This window comes from Amia ocellicauda, chromosome 4 (genome assembly GCF_036373705.1).
Source record: "Amia ocellicauda isolate fAmiCal2 chromosome 4, fAmiCal2.hap1, whole genome shotgun sequence".
Taxonomy (NCBI): Eukaryota; Metazoa; Chordata; class Actinopteri; order Amiiformes; family Amiidae; genus Amia; species Amia ocellicauda.
Genome location: NC_089853.1, coordinates 1,708,623 through 1,724,874, shown reverse-complemented (window position 1 = coordinate 1,724,874; position 16,252 = coordinate 1,708,623). Strand labels below are relative to the sequence as shown.

The following is a 16,252-nucleotide window of genomic DNA, read 5'->3' as shown; positions in this document are numbered from 1 at the left end:
TTGTGATTTCCCCTTTGACTTAACATCTTGTGTGCACTCATCACCTTTTACAAATTAGGATGTAAGACCTTATTATTGTATTGTACTGTATTGCATGGTATTATTGCACTTTGTATTGCTCTGATATTTTGTAAGTCGCCCTGGACAAGGGTGTCTGCTAATAAATAAATAAATAATAACGCATAAAAAAGCCAATGACTAAGAGATCAACAGTATTTTTCTCTTAAATGTCCACAATTATTAAAGGAAAGGCTAACAGCACACCAGTGGCTATATCACCATATAACCCAGTTCTAATGCAAAAACTAGTTTTACTTAAAACTGGAAAACACACTTTATAAACTCAAATCAGAGGTTAAAGCACAAACACTTCATGCTTTGTTTTCATAAGAAGTAAAAGCCAGAGGGAAACAGTTCTCTCTGCAAGGGCTGACACATCAGGTACTGTTTGACTTGAACTAACCATCCCATATATTCAAACACACAAATGAGCCCCCCTGCCAAAAGCGGGTTCTAATGATAATGAGCCAGCACCCCATGTCTCCGCTGACGGGGGTCGCACTGCTGACGTGCAGCTGAAAGTTCCCGCCTTCTTTTTTCGGGCCGAGTTTTGAAAGCAGAGTGGCGTCTCCCGTGACGTCACCCGCGGCCCTGGGCCCGCCCACCCGGGCTGGTGCGGGTTTGGGGTGACGTCACCTCGCTCCGCCCCCGCTCGCCGCTCGGTCCTGGCGTTCATTTCATTCCTGCTCTCATTCCGCGCATTCTTCACATCCCTGGCGCTGCGCTGGCGGTTCACGTACACAGCCCCGCTGGCCCACACCACCAGAATAACTTTAAACACACTTAAAACAAAAACTACAACCAGCACACACAAAGGAACCAAACCATTCAAATTAAAAAACTAATCACAATAGCAGAGAGGGGTGGTTGAGGTAAGTTTGCATTTCATGGTATGCAAAATGGTTGCAGCTGGGCACTTGGGGAATAAAGTTGGCTATTTGGATGAATGCATTTGATTGAACACTAGAAATGCACTCTGAAAAGCAGTGGCTGTCCGTGTGACCGAGAGGGGGTTGGTGGCCAGGGCTTTGCACGGTGTCTCTGGCGAGGCAGGGTGCTTTCACTTTGGCCACCGACTCCCTGTGTGTTGTTGTAGTCTGACATCGCACACAAAATCTTTGACATTTTTCACATTTTTTGCGGAGCTGCGTCGCCTGCTCTCTCGCGCAGAGCCCCTGGCCGCGGGTCCGAGCAGTGAGACCCGGGTTTGGGCAGGAATGGGCGATTTGAGCAGGATGAAGGATCACATTGTCCATGTTTTGTTCTCAGAGTCGCTTCTGCTGGGAGTTTGCAGATCGAAGTGGAAACATTTTCTGAACTCGGCAGAAAACACTGTGTCCAAAGGGAGACTTGTTGCACCTCCAGGATAAGCCGCGTTTTCCTGCTTTATTGTTTCTTTTCTGCACCGTAAGTATCCATTTATTTCTTGTTACATTTTCCCACGATACTCTTATTAAATTCTTTGCATTCCATTAACATTCGTGCTGAATTCGATCAAACTTACTGTTCAGGCGAAAGCCTACTTGTTGCCCGATGTGGAAAAGGCTTTTTGAGATGATAATCTTTGGTTGGAATAAAACGAGATTTGTGTAGTGTGCTTTAATATCATTTCAGAATGAAATAATTAAACCATATTTGGCGATCTTTGGTGCCATATAGCAGACTACTCGTGTTGCTGTTATTATTATGAATAATGAATAAAATAACAGCTCGTCAGCAATACAGATTGTAACCGTAAACACAGTTAGGGAAACCTCGTGTCCACACGAAGACAAAAGCGAGGTTGTGTTGACGGGAGCAGGAGAAAGTCCATTTTTGGAGGGAGGCTTTTGTAAATCATTTATTGGGCACAACGGCTGCTGGGAGCTCTTTAACAAAAGTCCCTTCTGTGACTCTGTCAATAATTAAAACGCATCGAGAGCCATAAAGACAGAAAGTTTGCAGAGTTTGTTAGTTTTTCCTTCTTTTTGAAGTGATGAATGTGTGTATTTATTTTGGGAAACTTTAATGTGTGGAGAAATGCACAGAAAGTCCTCGCCCTTTGTCATTTACAGTTTAGGCTTGAAGAACAAACAGAAAATCACCGGCATTATTCTGATCGACTTTTCCGTTTTTTTACCTTCATTTTTTCGCTTCCAAGCCCTGTATTTATTTGAAAGTGAAGGATCAGGTTTTATATTTTGTAATCGAGGCCTTATCCTGTTCCAAAATAACTAAATGCGGAGTACTTGGCTTAGTCTGCCATGTGGTTGTAGTTTGTGCTTCTTGAAATATTTATTTGATTTCTAAACGCGTTATTGCAAAATAGACAGACGGACGGACGGCGGCCTGGCCTTTTTCCTCTTCTTTTCGGGTGAATACAGTATGTCCAGTATCTTTTAGGATTCATCATTGCACATCAAGGCACTGAATAGTTTAATAAAACCGACAGTAACAACGTCTTTTTGTTGTTGGTTTGTTTTAAATAAAAAACACAACTATGAAAATGGGCATTTCTAGTTTATTACTCGTCTTTGTTTGAAAACAGTATAACATGTAAGTATTTCAAAGCCACGAAGAAGTGCTTTAAAAATATGAACAGCAGAAAATATGTCTGCTATGTAGCCACTTCACACGCATGTAAAACGGTACCAGGGTCGAGCTACACTAAACACAGCGGCTGAGATTTGTTCTGGGATTTCCTCTACACCGAGCAGACTTCATTTTATACAGTTTACTTGTGTGTAGCGAGGATATGGCCTAGTCTTCCAGATACCACCTGTTAATGCACATCAGTTCAAACCAATCCGCAGTGAGTTGCTGTGTACAACACTACACCAACAAAAATCATCATATGTACAGAAAATCCCACTTGATCTCACTACTAATATGATAATATGATACTAGAGTCCAGTAGTCTTGTCCTTTCACAGTATAGGAGTAGAATAATTTTGGGGGGGGGGAACAACTTGCACTATTGTGTGATTTGGGAAAAGACCTTATTTCTTGCAGTTAATTATTGTCTTATATTTCACTGTAGCTCTTTTCAATAAAACGACAGACTAGATACAATGTGTTGTTTGTTGATGTCTCTAACTGGGCCATTATCATTTACTACAGTAAACAGATTGACTTCTAACAGACTTAACCCTTGACATGACACGATGGTGAGAAGTAAATCTGTTTGCTGAGAAAAAATACCATGGATAGCAATAGTTGCTTTGTTTCAGCTTATGCAACTGCTGGACCTGTTGGACACCAGCCTGCATCACATTTAGAAGTGGAAGAATAGAGCATTGTCTCCTACAGGCCCAAGAGTCTGGCTATCCCATTTTATATGCATATGATAGGGTGTATATTATTAAAAGCCACAAATAAATAAAATAAAGAGAATCTTAGAATAGAATAAAACAAAACTAAGTTACTATATTATTGCCCTTGGAGAATCCGCAGTAATCTTAAACAAAATCTATATAGATGTTTTGTTATTGATTTCTGTTTAAATGTATTGATTCAATATGTGTGGAGTTTACATCTTTTCACACTAGAATTCAAAAATCTAAATCTTAGTGTTTCTGGATGTTTTAGTTTTTTTGCACTGTTTTTTTAATGTAATGTATTGCTGTAATTTAATTGTCTGCTTTTGTTTGTATGTTTATATAATCTTTGTAGATCATTGGATGATTTTATGATTTTATTTGAAGATATTGATTCACCGTAGTGGAGAAATAGAAGAGTCTAAATATCTGAAGTTTATAAAAATGCAGACTCTTATATTAAAGAAAATGGATGTGTTTTGTCAGATATGTTGTGTGTTGCTATGAGTGTCTGCTGTAGATATACACTCATCTGAGGATGAAAAAGTTAAAACACCCCTCCAGCAGTGTTTAAATAACTATTAAAAAAACAAACAAAAATAAAATAGACATAAAATTGACAGTTCTTTGTTGTGAACCAGAAATGCCAAAGGAAACCCATTTAAAAAAACCTGGGTTATATACTCTTCTTTTTGTAGGTTTTGTAAGCTAATAGTGGGAAATGTTAATTATGTGAGAACATATTGAGTTTATAATTTTTGGCAATGTTTGTTATCTTAATGCTAGAACAGATATATTTTTATGTGCACGGGTTTTAATTAAAATAATTCACTGCAGCTTTTGAATTTGGAAAGCGTTCAAGTAAAATCTTTGACATGCAAAAATACAATTTGATTTTTATCTTGGACTTCACAGAGTAAAACAACAATGTCTAAGGGGTCATTAGACTTTGCATTTTATAGGAAATGCTTAGGTTTTTGTTGGTTTGCAGTGTTAACCATAACAGTTTATGAAAGTAAAGGGGGGGGGTCCTTTTCAGTCCCTGAGGACTAGTGTAAGAAAATCCCCATTCCACTGGGGAAGATATTTGTGTCAGGGTTATAGGGGCTACTGAGGTTTTCAATGTGGAGACTAATGCAGGTTTGTGCCATGGATATTAAATTCTGCAATAGGGTCACTGCGACCTCCAATTGAGAAAGCGACTGAGAAAACTAATAGGAGCTGCATTTATTATGGAATGATTTCATTGTATTTTGTATTATTCTCTGAACAGCAAGAAACATAATAGATCTTGCATTCATTTTCTATTAACCTGAATTTAATTTAGAATAAACATTAAATGGTAAATATATTATATAATTTATGGTCACAATGTTCATTGATCTTAAAAAAAGGTCTGTTATATCTGTATGGCCTTTTTATCTGATTGGTTTCTACCGGCAACATTCATGTATAAAAAGTTCCATACGTCCGTAGAAATGTGTTGTTTACATCTGGGTATTTAAAAAAAAAACACATTGTTTTGAACCTCTGTCACTTCGATAAATTAGTTTTAACTCCGAAACTCATTTTATATATTTTTTCTTACTGTTCCATAATCCTGGTTGCAAACTTTACTTTTAAACATGATGCGTTCACTTATAGTGCTGATGACTTTGAAACCAAGAAAATATTGTGATGGAAAGATCTTGGGAAAAACTATACTATGCATAAGTGTCTATATTTATCTTTGAGTTTTGAGTGTCACCAACAAATGCTAGGATGCATTACTTTAGTGATGAGGCACAAAGAAACCAGGTGTTTTTATAGGAGGCACTGTTGAATGGGTTGCTACTTGGGGGAGGGGGCAGGGGGTTGTGGGGCGTGGGGGAGGGACAAAAAAAAGGCAAATTGTTTTTTTTTGCCATAGTTGTAGCAGTATGTGTGATGCCGTACAATCACAGAAGCCAAACAGCCCAATTCTGAAGTTGACATCTGGTTTAGCCTTTTATGCACCTGTAAAAAAAAAAAAAAAAAAAAAGAAAAATGCAAATAGGCACGTTTACCCTCGCTCTCCCTGCCCTGAACATTCATGCTAACGACCATTTGTCAAACAGGGCCTTCCAGTGTCTGTCTGGAGCAGCCTATTGTTATGCCAGCAACAGGCGGTAGTGGTCGTGGCACCATATGGCTAGTGTATGCTTCAGATAAGCTATCTGTTAATTTAGCTTATCAATAGCATTTTAATATGCTTCATATTTGAGTCACCAACTGTTTTAGCTTGTTTTCTGTTGAAGATAAAGCCCTTTTTTATCCTACACAGGAATCTCTGGTTATTTTAGTTTTTTATTTTGCATAAAATGGTAGACATTGTAATGCTGGTGGGATCTCAGTCTTTCTAAGGTTGTTAAAATCTAAAGCAAATTGTGAAGCAACTCTGAGAGTTGGGGGCTTGGTTTGATAATAATCACAGAACTAATATTTAGATTTCGGTTTTGTGTACACAAATGGAAGTTACCAGAATCATGTTCATTTATTTCTTTAAACTACATTAGAGTTCTTAATCACATCGTAAGCCTTCATACAACAGAACACATATGTACAGCGTGCACATTTCTTTAGTGTTTTTTTTTTTTTAATAGAAGCATATCCTTTAGTAATGGAGCCTAAATGACATTCTAGCAATATAAATGATACAAGGACTTCCACCTCCATATGCCAAATCAAATATGAGCTACAGAGCAGCCAAAAAAATTGATCTTCATGCACTTGAATTTCCATTTTGTGGGCACAAGCAAACATTAACTCTTCCATGGCAACTTTTTTTTGTGGTTCCATTTGGAAAGGATGTAAACTCTGTCTGTTTGAAGTGGTTCTCCTTAATACATTTTCTTTTGCTTTCATACTGTTACATTAAAAAATTATTGTGATCCTGACTTTAAAACTAAACACGTTACATGTTTCTTATAATGGGAGGTTTATACATGTACACTGCACTTGGAGTGAATCTGTATTTGTTCTGATTTGTACGTGTGGTGTAATACTATGAGGTTAACATCTCTTTCATGGAGTGGCAATTTAAGAAACGTACGCTATCGCTGTTTTCAGAAATGTATTTCGGCATTATTGGTTTAAATTGTTTGGTGGTGTGTTTATTTGGATAACTATTTGCAATCTTACTGCACAGGCTACAGCCTTTGTGAAATTATTATGATATACTATTTATTCATATTTGTAACCTGACGTTTTTTTTCATGTTTTTATGTGTGTAATTTCTCTGGTGTCTTTCATATGTCAGATATTTAGTTTAAAGGGATTTATAGGAAAATAATTATTGAAATGTCTTTGCTTTCACCTAGTTAAAGAACAGACGTGAACGTTTGCTTAAATGCAGTCCATTAATGTTAGTGATATGTTTTTCCTTCGAGAAATTACTTTATTTCCATGTCTCATTCCGATTCTTGTAAGTACGGTATAAATGGTAGATGAAATGACACAATAATAATTAAAAGATCAATAACCCTTGTATAATTGATGTATTTTCATTAGTTTCAGACTCTGATTTCAGTCAGGTATGTCTGTAACTTTCTTGATATAATTTCTACCATCAATAGATGAAATGTTCTGTGTCCTTTGGGGAATTTAAGTTGCACCAGGCACTCCTTTATCAGACATGCAAAGTTTCTCAAAAGGAAGAACCTAAAACAAAGCAAAAAGAAAACAAAAGGTGATACATAATTATTTATTTTTTCAGAAAGGATTCTTGGTGCAACAATGGCTTAATGGGTTATGGTGTAATAAGGCGTGGAGGACGCTTTGTTGTTAAGCACCAAAACAAAAACATCAGTTTCTTTTTTAGCTGTAGTAAACTGGGTAGAGGGGTTGCCTTTCTGTTATCTAGGCCTCAACGCCCTGAGGTAAACTCTGTGTCACAAAGGGAATTTTTTATTATGGTCTGCTGCACTGCAGTTTAGTGAAAGCTTCAAGAGGCAAACGGTGAGTGCCACCAAAAGGAAAAACTGGCATGAAGCCACTGACGTCATCTAAGTAAATCTGCTTTAGGACAATAGCAATAAAATGACTGCCAGCTACCGAGTGCACTTTGGCCTCGTCAGCTGCCTTTGTGAGTGCCATACACACATGAAGTTTATGTTTTTAAAACCTGTATTTTTTATAAATGTGCATAGTCCTGGGTAGGTGTGTGCATGTATGGCTGTGTAATGTAGACCAGGAAATAATAAGATCTGTGTGGTGAAGTTCATTAATTATTTTTGCCATGAAAAGAACATTTAGTGCCGAATCAAAGCATGGCAAAGAAACCTAATGCAGACTAAGGCACGTGTGCGAGTTAACCGTGCCGAGAGTCTTTTACAGTGCAACGCTAAATTATAGAGAGAGGCTGTCACCACCTTTTGGTTGGGTCAAGAGATTTTATTTTTCCTGAGAGAGGTTTATAAATGTTTACGTTGTTTATTTCTGAATAAACACCATATTTCTGATTGTGTTCATCTTGATTAATGTCTGATTTGAACATTGTTCAGCATATGTTATAGTAATTTAACCTTGAATCGGCACAAAGCCTTACCTGTTAGATGAGAGTGTACATGTTTGGCAAGCAGTCTGTGTTTGTATGAATGTAATAAATTGTTAAGAAAGTTTTGAATAGGTGTCTGAGAAGCTGGGATGTACAACCAAATTTTGTTTAAAACCCAAACCAATAAGTAGAAATGGCAAAAAAAATACATGCTGCAGTATAGTTAGTATCAGTTCAGAGGAAGAAAATAATTTGGTTTAATACAGGCTTTTTTGTTCATTGTTACTGTAAATCTCATATAGTAAACTAAACCACTGGTTCAGCACTTTACAGTAATGGGATTATAATATAAACCATATGTCAGTCTTAATCTATTTTGTTTTTTAATAATACAGAAACAAATCACATTGTAATGAGCTTCCTTTAGACCAGCAATGATATGGTGTTGGAGCACTCTTGATAGATGTGTATAGATTTTAGTTTTTCTTCAGAGTTTTTACAAACAGTTGTTTGGGCTCAACAGTCCCATGACGAGACACACGAAAACCAATATCTAATCCATGAATCATTAGATGAGTCAGTTTCTGAAACCACTATAAACCTCAGAGTTCTTGGCCACAGCCAAAAGCAGGAAATCCAGGCTTCAATAACTTCCTTTCCCATTGCTGGCTATGGCAGTATTAGTGGTTAGTATATGCTGCTTTTTGCAAGCAATAGGAAGATGTATGTCTGTGGAACAAAGGCACTCAGTCACTTAATTTACTGAAACTGTTTATAATTTGTGGTCTGTATTCATATGTCAGTTGTACTGGCTCTCTGGTTCTGTGTCCCATTCTCTCCAACAGTAAGAAAATTAATGCATATTGCTTTGTTATCATGTCTGGTGGACCTGGTACAGGCTTTTCAAATGTAATGGTAAATTTCTTTTTGGCGCTGCTTTGGACTTTTCTACAAGCGGTCGGCTTAGAGATAATATGCACAAAGTTGTGCATTAGTATGCACAATAAGTTCCCAGCAACTACGCCGAGTCTTCTTTAAGTGACTGAGCTCAAAAGCACAGAACCAAAATTACGGTGGCATATCATCACAATTGCATGTGTAACTCTAGTTTTTGGTAAACTCGAAAAACCATATGATTGTAAAATAATTATACCACATAAACTGTTTACATGCACCCTCAATTGAAAATCCATCTTGCTAAACCAATTATGTACAAGTATACATTTCACTTTACATATTGCACTTTAGAAGAAAATCGAATTAGCTTAAAGGAGGTCTTGAGCTCTCATAAACACAGGAGAAAGGTCACTGAACAAGATCAAGATAATCTGGGCAAGAAATATTTGGTTATTAGCAGGCTTTGAACCAGAGTTGATCATATGAAATACTGGGAATATATCGTAGAAAAATATATAGAAACTGCCTACCTTTTCAGGTGTTTTTAATTTGTATATTTATTGGTGCATTGATTTATTTGAACTGCAGCAGGAATAGTATCTCGGTTATTAGGAATAATTATATGAATGTTCTCTATTGCAGTGACCATGAACATACTGCTGTATATCAAACAAGGAGTTTTTCAGTCTGCTTAACTGGAAATGCAGCTGTGTTCCTTCGTTAACATGAATGGTGTCTTTGTGTTTTTGAATGTGACTCGAAAAAACATAATATAAAACAAATTCAGTTTTGAGTTTTCAGTAGTAGAGGTTCCTCGTCCTGTTTTAACTGCCGATTGTGTTCTTCACTGGCCGAGTATGAGCCTTTTATGAATGAATAATTGAGTTGGCTGCTTCGATTCAAATGTATTTTCTTATATTTTTGGCCTGTTATGAAGGTAACAGCATGAAAAGCTTTATTATTTCTTTAATTTCAAGACAGGCTTATGCTGGAAATGTACATTAACGTATTTTGAATGCCTTGAAAACATTCTACATTTTCTTTTTTTTGCTTCAACGTACTAAACTTTTGGTCTTGTCCACATATCCAGAGATGGCATTTTGACAGAAAATCAAGACGGAAACCTGAACTCCTTGAAAATGTCAGATAATTGTTGTGGCTGACTCAGCTCAAACGCTGAAATGAAAAGAATGAGGGCTGACATGCCTTGTTAGGATTTAGAAACACAATACCTGGAGGAAATCTGGTTTGCGCACTTCATGCTCTTCCTCCGCAGACCGGGTTTTACTGACCAAAGCCGTAGTCCGGTGTGTTTAACAAACACAATCTGCAATCTCTTATTCACTTACTGGGAGCTTTTAAAAAATGTAGAGTGATGCTTATTTAAGCTTTATTTTCAGACCTTCTCCAAACTTAAAATGCACCAAAATATGTCTTAAGAGGAGTGTGTCAGGATTAGCTTTTCTGGGATGCTAGTATTTTTTTCATCTTGAGGAATATAATAAATTAAATCTTTCCATGCTTATGCACTTCAAATAATTGGGTAGTCAAAATATGATTTGAATAAATAACAGACTTGTTTTGTCAATTGGCTTATCTAATTCCTAAACAATAATTTTACACATTTATTCACATATTGCCATATTCAGTTCTACAGTATTATGCATGTTATGTACAGCAGTATGTTGAGTTTTTTCATTTTTGTTCTTGAGAATTTTCAATTTCAGTTATGTAGTGTGATGGCCCTCATTAAAATATGCTCCGTCAGAAGACTTCGTAAACAAGATGACAGCTGACGGACATCATACAAAATAGTTTCCATAAAATTACATTTCACCTTGTATAATTTATACTGTGGTGGCAGAAGCTGATGTTGGTATAAGTGTCGAAAAAACAGTTGCTGTGGTTGATGTTCGGGAACTTGTATACCACATAGAGGCGGTTAAGAGCTGGACAGACTTCAGGTTTATTACTTCATTGATGGATTTGTTTTTTCACATCCTCTAGCATATAAGTAACCCAAGCATTTCGCACGGATCATAACTGTTGAGAGGTCATCTCTATACACAGATAGATATTTACAGCTTTTAATTTCCTGCACTTTATTCCTTGCCTTAAAATGGATGCCTTCGCTCGGCATGCATGTATATATGTAGGAAGGCACAGAATATTCATCTAAGACTTTTAATAACTATTCTGTTATTCATATTTGAATTTCATGTTTTCATTTAATTGAACAGTGACTAACATTTCATGTTTTTGTCTGTAGTCCAGGAATATTGTGATTACTTCTTTTTATTCCTTTTATTATTAATTCTCTTGAGCTGACATTGTTTCTCATTACTGACCTTCAACCTCAGATACTTTCAGTACTTTTCATATGTGTTAATAATGAAGGCATTAGGCAGCACAAACCATGTTGTGTTTACTAAACTCCTGTAGTTAATAGGAAATACTTGATTAACAACTAGTAACAGCAACATAATGAGGTATTTTAGTGTTAGAGTTAAGGGGGTGGGAAGGGGGTTAATCCCCCCCATCTTAATGCTCTATTATGAACTGGGTTCTATATCCTGATCCATCAAGTTCTGGTGCTGTGGAGTCGGTGTGACACCCCTTGTAAATCAATATGATTCTCAACTGAAAGAAAATTGATCACTAAAGAGTCTATCGCTCCAGTGTTCAAACAAGATGCCAGGTTTGAATTTCTTCTGATTAGACAGATTCACTGTGCCCATTCCTGCTGGTTTAAAGTAGCATGAAATGAATGATTTGCTATTGCCAATAAGAGAGGCTTGCTTTGCTGTAGATCTGCACACTATAATTAGACATTGGTATAGAAAAGCTCATTTATTTACCTCCACTCTTGGCAGCCTAGATAAATGTACAATCCCTTAAAGTTAATAGAAAAATGTAGGGAATTTGGTAGTATATTGAAGCAGGCCTATATGTAATATGTTTGCATTAACATGGCACTAGAAATCCCCAATGTATTTCATTGAATTAAAATGACATTAAATTGTTAGCACACTGGAAACAATATTTTAGGTGTAATGTACACTCTGTTTCCCTGTACTTTCTAATTTGAATCTTTTTTTTCTTTTGAAGTTCATTACTTAATTATAATTCATTATTTAGTAAAGATAAGCACCTTTCAGTACTGAATGTTAATTTTCAAATTAAATAATGGATTTAGCCCTGGCGAGGGAAACACTGCAATAAGAGCAATTATATTATTATAGAATATATTTTGTTGGATTTCATTATTATTATTATTATTATTATTATTATTATTATTATTATTATTATTATTATGTTGCTGTATAGACCTTCTGCTTTCATGTTGCCTCTTACAATTATGTTTAAATATTCAAACTATTATATGCTCATAATTCCTTCGTTAAAAGTCCATTTAAAACGTTTTTGCATGTACAATGAAAATCAACTTTTAAAGTCCTTGTATATGTACATCTATAGATTTTACCCCTTTGTTTCAGTAGACATGACATTCCACTGTTTTTGATAATAAGCTTGACAAACTGCAGATGGAATTTCAGCAATGTTCTTTTGCAGTAAATGGTATATATAAATGTATTGAACTTTTTTTTCATCCACGTGGGCTTTGAAATACTTTAAGCGCTACTAAAATAATTAGCCACAAATGATGTTACACATTTAAAGCATACCGTGTACATTGTGTTTTATGATTATAGCATAATTATAAGACTATACTTGACAGCCAGACCTTAACTACTTGGGTCATTATGAAATCACAAAAGCCATTCACAAAATCATTATGGCACATTCTAAGATAACAGTACAAAGGACTCCACACAGAAAATTACATTTTAGTCTCCTCATCTGCTGTTTCATTACCCTTGTCCTGCAAGCTCTGTGAAATTGGTTATCTTAATTTAAGGACCGGATTCTTGCTCTGCACAAATGAGCCCAGTTTATGTAATGTGTCGGTAAGTGTCAGCTTTTTTAATGGGATGTCACAGTTAAAGCCCACTCCTGCCTTGATATTCACTTGTTGGTTGGTTTCTCCTTTATCTTGTTAATAAGAACATTTCCATGGTGCTCAGTGCGTTGGGCAGTAGTATGTAATTATCTGTTAAGACTGCAGTAACTGCTGTACAGGTGACATTCCTGGCTTTCACAGTCAGCTATAATTAGGCTTCTTATGTACGTGTCACATAGGGGTTGGCATTTGTGGTCTTGTCATTAAAAAAAATGCAGCCAGGGATGTCTTACAGAACCCAACAGCGGCTGGCAGAGTTCTGAAATCGGTTTGCATCCGTTCTGCCTCAAATTGGAATGATGTCAGATCAGTGGAACACATTGCCGAAGTTGTAGCTTTCCAATCCTGAAAGTGATTTTGGATAATTTCCGATAACCATTCTTACCTTTTATCTAGGTTTTGCCAAGTTTTACAGAAGCAGGTCTGGTAGGGCTGCAGTTGTCCATTAATTGTTTTGGTAGAAGCTCAAATATCGAACCATTTTACAGAGTCAGAGTCAGTTGATTGCTTCCTGACCATCTCAGTCGTCTATGTGACCTGCTTTCTGAAAAACAGGCCTTTTTCGAGACTTTTTCAAAAAGGTTTTGATTCTGGCAAGTGTGTTCTTGCAAACATCCTGTCTTTCTGAGCCCATATCTGGAAAACTAATACAGATAAAAGTGTTGGCCATGGTTCCGTTAAATCTGCCTATTAGAGGTTTTCAGCATTTGGAACAGCTTACGCTTGGATGTTGGTTTAGGGGAGCTTGGTTTTGGTAGAGAAGGTCACACATGTAAAGCAAGGTTTAAATTAATATTTGGTAAAATAATGTTCACCATTTAACTAGGGGAAAATAAGGTGCGTGACTTAGACATTTTGTAATACTTATTAAAGGTTGATGAGCAGCGTTGTAAGTCATAACGTCTTTTCACAGGGTGAGGTTACATAGTTCTTCTCGACTTTGGTCCAGGAGGGGTAACCGATATAAATTTCAGCAATTCTTCTGCAGTTGAAATACTAATTAAACAGAAGTAGAATCACTAGGTCCATAACAGGCTGCTCAATCCACAGAACTGAAGTAAGGAGTTTGTGCTGTACGAATGTGGGACCACATCCCTCCAATGTGTAAGGAGAGTGGTGTCAGTTACAAATGGCGACAAATGTAGGGATGTGAATGTGTAAATGCATGAATCTTCAAGGACACCATTTTTATACTTATTCAGGTTGTCTAAACAGTTGTTTTTCACAGCATTTATCCATTTAATAAGACACTTTTTTGTTTGTTTTACTATTGACTTCTTCACTAGTGGTTAATGGAATAATTTTCAACAATTTGTAGTATAGATTGAGAATTCATATTTTAGTTTTATAGTTTTGAAAAAAATAATAATAATTACGACAATATGTAGGAGAAAAAATAAACGACTATAAATGTTTTTAATTTCCAAAAGGAGAAAAAAACACCACAATGTTAATGTAGCAATAACTCAGTAATGATGAATACATGGAATTAAGACATCCATGCACCTTTTTTGTTCCCATAGAAATAAAAAGTAATAATGTGAATAAACAAGTAAATAAGCCTCACTTTGATTCAATAATCATTCCCTCTGCAGTGAAGGCCACTTACAGTAAAGAAAAGAATCGCATCCTACATAGCTCAGCGTAGTCGACTCCACTGCCAATGCTGCACAGTCTGCTAAATAGAAACGTATTCAATTGAGATGCAAAGTGGCTTTGAAATAAAAGCATGAAAGGAAACATTTTCAGGTCATCATTAATTTAATTCTGTCTGATGATAGATTAATATATTAGAGTTTGGTAAATATTTTAAATACACACACACTCACACAAAGACCCAGATCTGTTGTGTGAGCGGCAGTTTTTCTTTTACTGCCTTTCTGGATTTTCACCTTCAACTAGTTTGCTTCATTGAAATTAAATAGTCCACCTCAATAAAATTGTGTGTATACATATACAAATGTCCCGAATGAAAATTAAACACAAATATAAATAGGTTGTATGAGTCACTTTATTGAGGATTGAGTTTACATAAATGACGTATGATTTAATTGTCTAACAATCTTTAAAAAATGCATATAGTAAGAAGTATTGCCAGTATTCATTGTTAGTTATTCCCTCCATAATTCTAAAGTATTGGAAACCATTGCCCTTTGATATTTAACCTTTTTTTTTAATGATCTGAAATCAAATTAAGGGTCTTGTCAAATATGGCACTGCGTTCTACTACTAAAGACTTAATTAAACTCCAAGGAAGACAATCTACAGAAAACTATAAACTCTCTTAATTCACCAGCTCTCTGAGAATGAGACACAGTAATGTGATCTGCTAGTCAAACTATTCTTTGCCCAACTGTTTAAAAGAATCCCTCTTGAAATCCCTGCTGAACCCTTCGTAACCACCAGGTTTAAAGAACCCCCTAGACAACACCCCCACTCAGGAGATAGGTGCGAGGCCCTGTCGCCGTCACCCTAGGGGGTCAGCTGTTTATTACGGAGGGTGATGGCTGGTTTCTCTCTTGAGTAGTGACACTGTCAGCTTCAAGGCTCAAGCTGTGAAAATGCCATTCAGTAAACTTATCTTGCGTCTGCTAGTTATAGTGACATGTATATACTCATTCTGTTATAAAAGCCAATCTGATAATGCTGTCCCACCCCTCAACATTTTCAACATGTATTATTCTAAATAGTGAAAAGTGCATTAAGATGAATATAACATTTGCATCACGGTGTGTTTGCTTGTTTGCTTGCTTGTTTGTTTGTTTGAAATCTCCTTTTTGCAGTTTAATGACATTTCTGGCATTTCAAGATTTAATACACAATAATTAATTAACCTTTTCATAGATAATAATCTATCTGAGTACTTTTATAAGAAGTGACTTTTTGCCAAACAAGCTGTTAAATTCTAGCACAGAAGTGTGACATGGGGATAATCTAAATAACATTTTGTATGTATTACCACAAAAATGCAGTGTGTTATTGTTTCCTGGTGTCGCTAAGCTAATATCAATTGATGTCAATTGACTGTATGCCTATATAGGGGGAAGCTTACAAACGTTTCAGCTGAATAGGGGCCTTTATTGCTACTGTGACGTTTATATTGTGTGTAATTTCTTTTTGTTGTGGTTTTGTTTCTTTGTCTCATATTCGTATACAAATGGCAAGTGTATGATTAGCATTAATAATAATTAAAAGAATGGACCGTTGCTGTGATGGGACACTTTGTACTCATCCCTGTACAGTCGCTGTTCTGTATTGCCTGAGTAAGGGCCTAAGATGGGTTCTGAAAGTAGTCACGGTACAGGACAATGATTGAATGCAAATTATATAGATTGTTACGATGAGCTGAAGTGAAAGAGGCATGTTACAACAAATATTGACACAGATGCAGCACGCATATTTTCCGAGGCTAGCAGGTAGGCTCGTGGAGCAGCCGAGGCAGGTGACTCAGACCTCGGGCGTTTG

General features: G+C 36.3%; 1 protein-coding gene across 1 annotated transcript in view; it reads left to right on the top strand.

Annotated features, from left to right (window-relative positions):
* The first annotated feature begins 746 nt into the window (after positions 1-746).
* The window catches only part of LOC136747544 (transcriptional enhancer factor TEF-1-like), a 64,360-nt gene continuing 48,854 nt past the window's right edge, over positions 747-16,252 (top strand). Inside the window, 2 exon segments of the mRNA XM_066700429.1 lie at positions 747-932; positions 1,330-1,467. The gene's annotated coding sequence lies outside the window, so the exon portion shown is untranslated.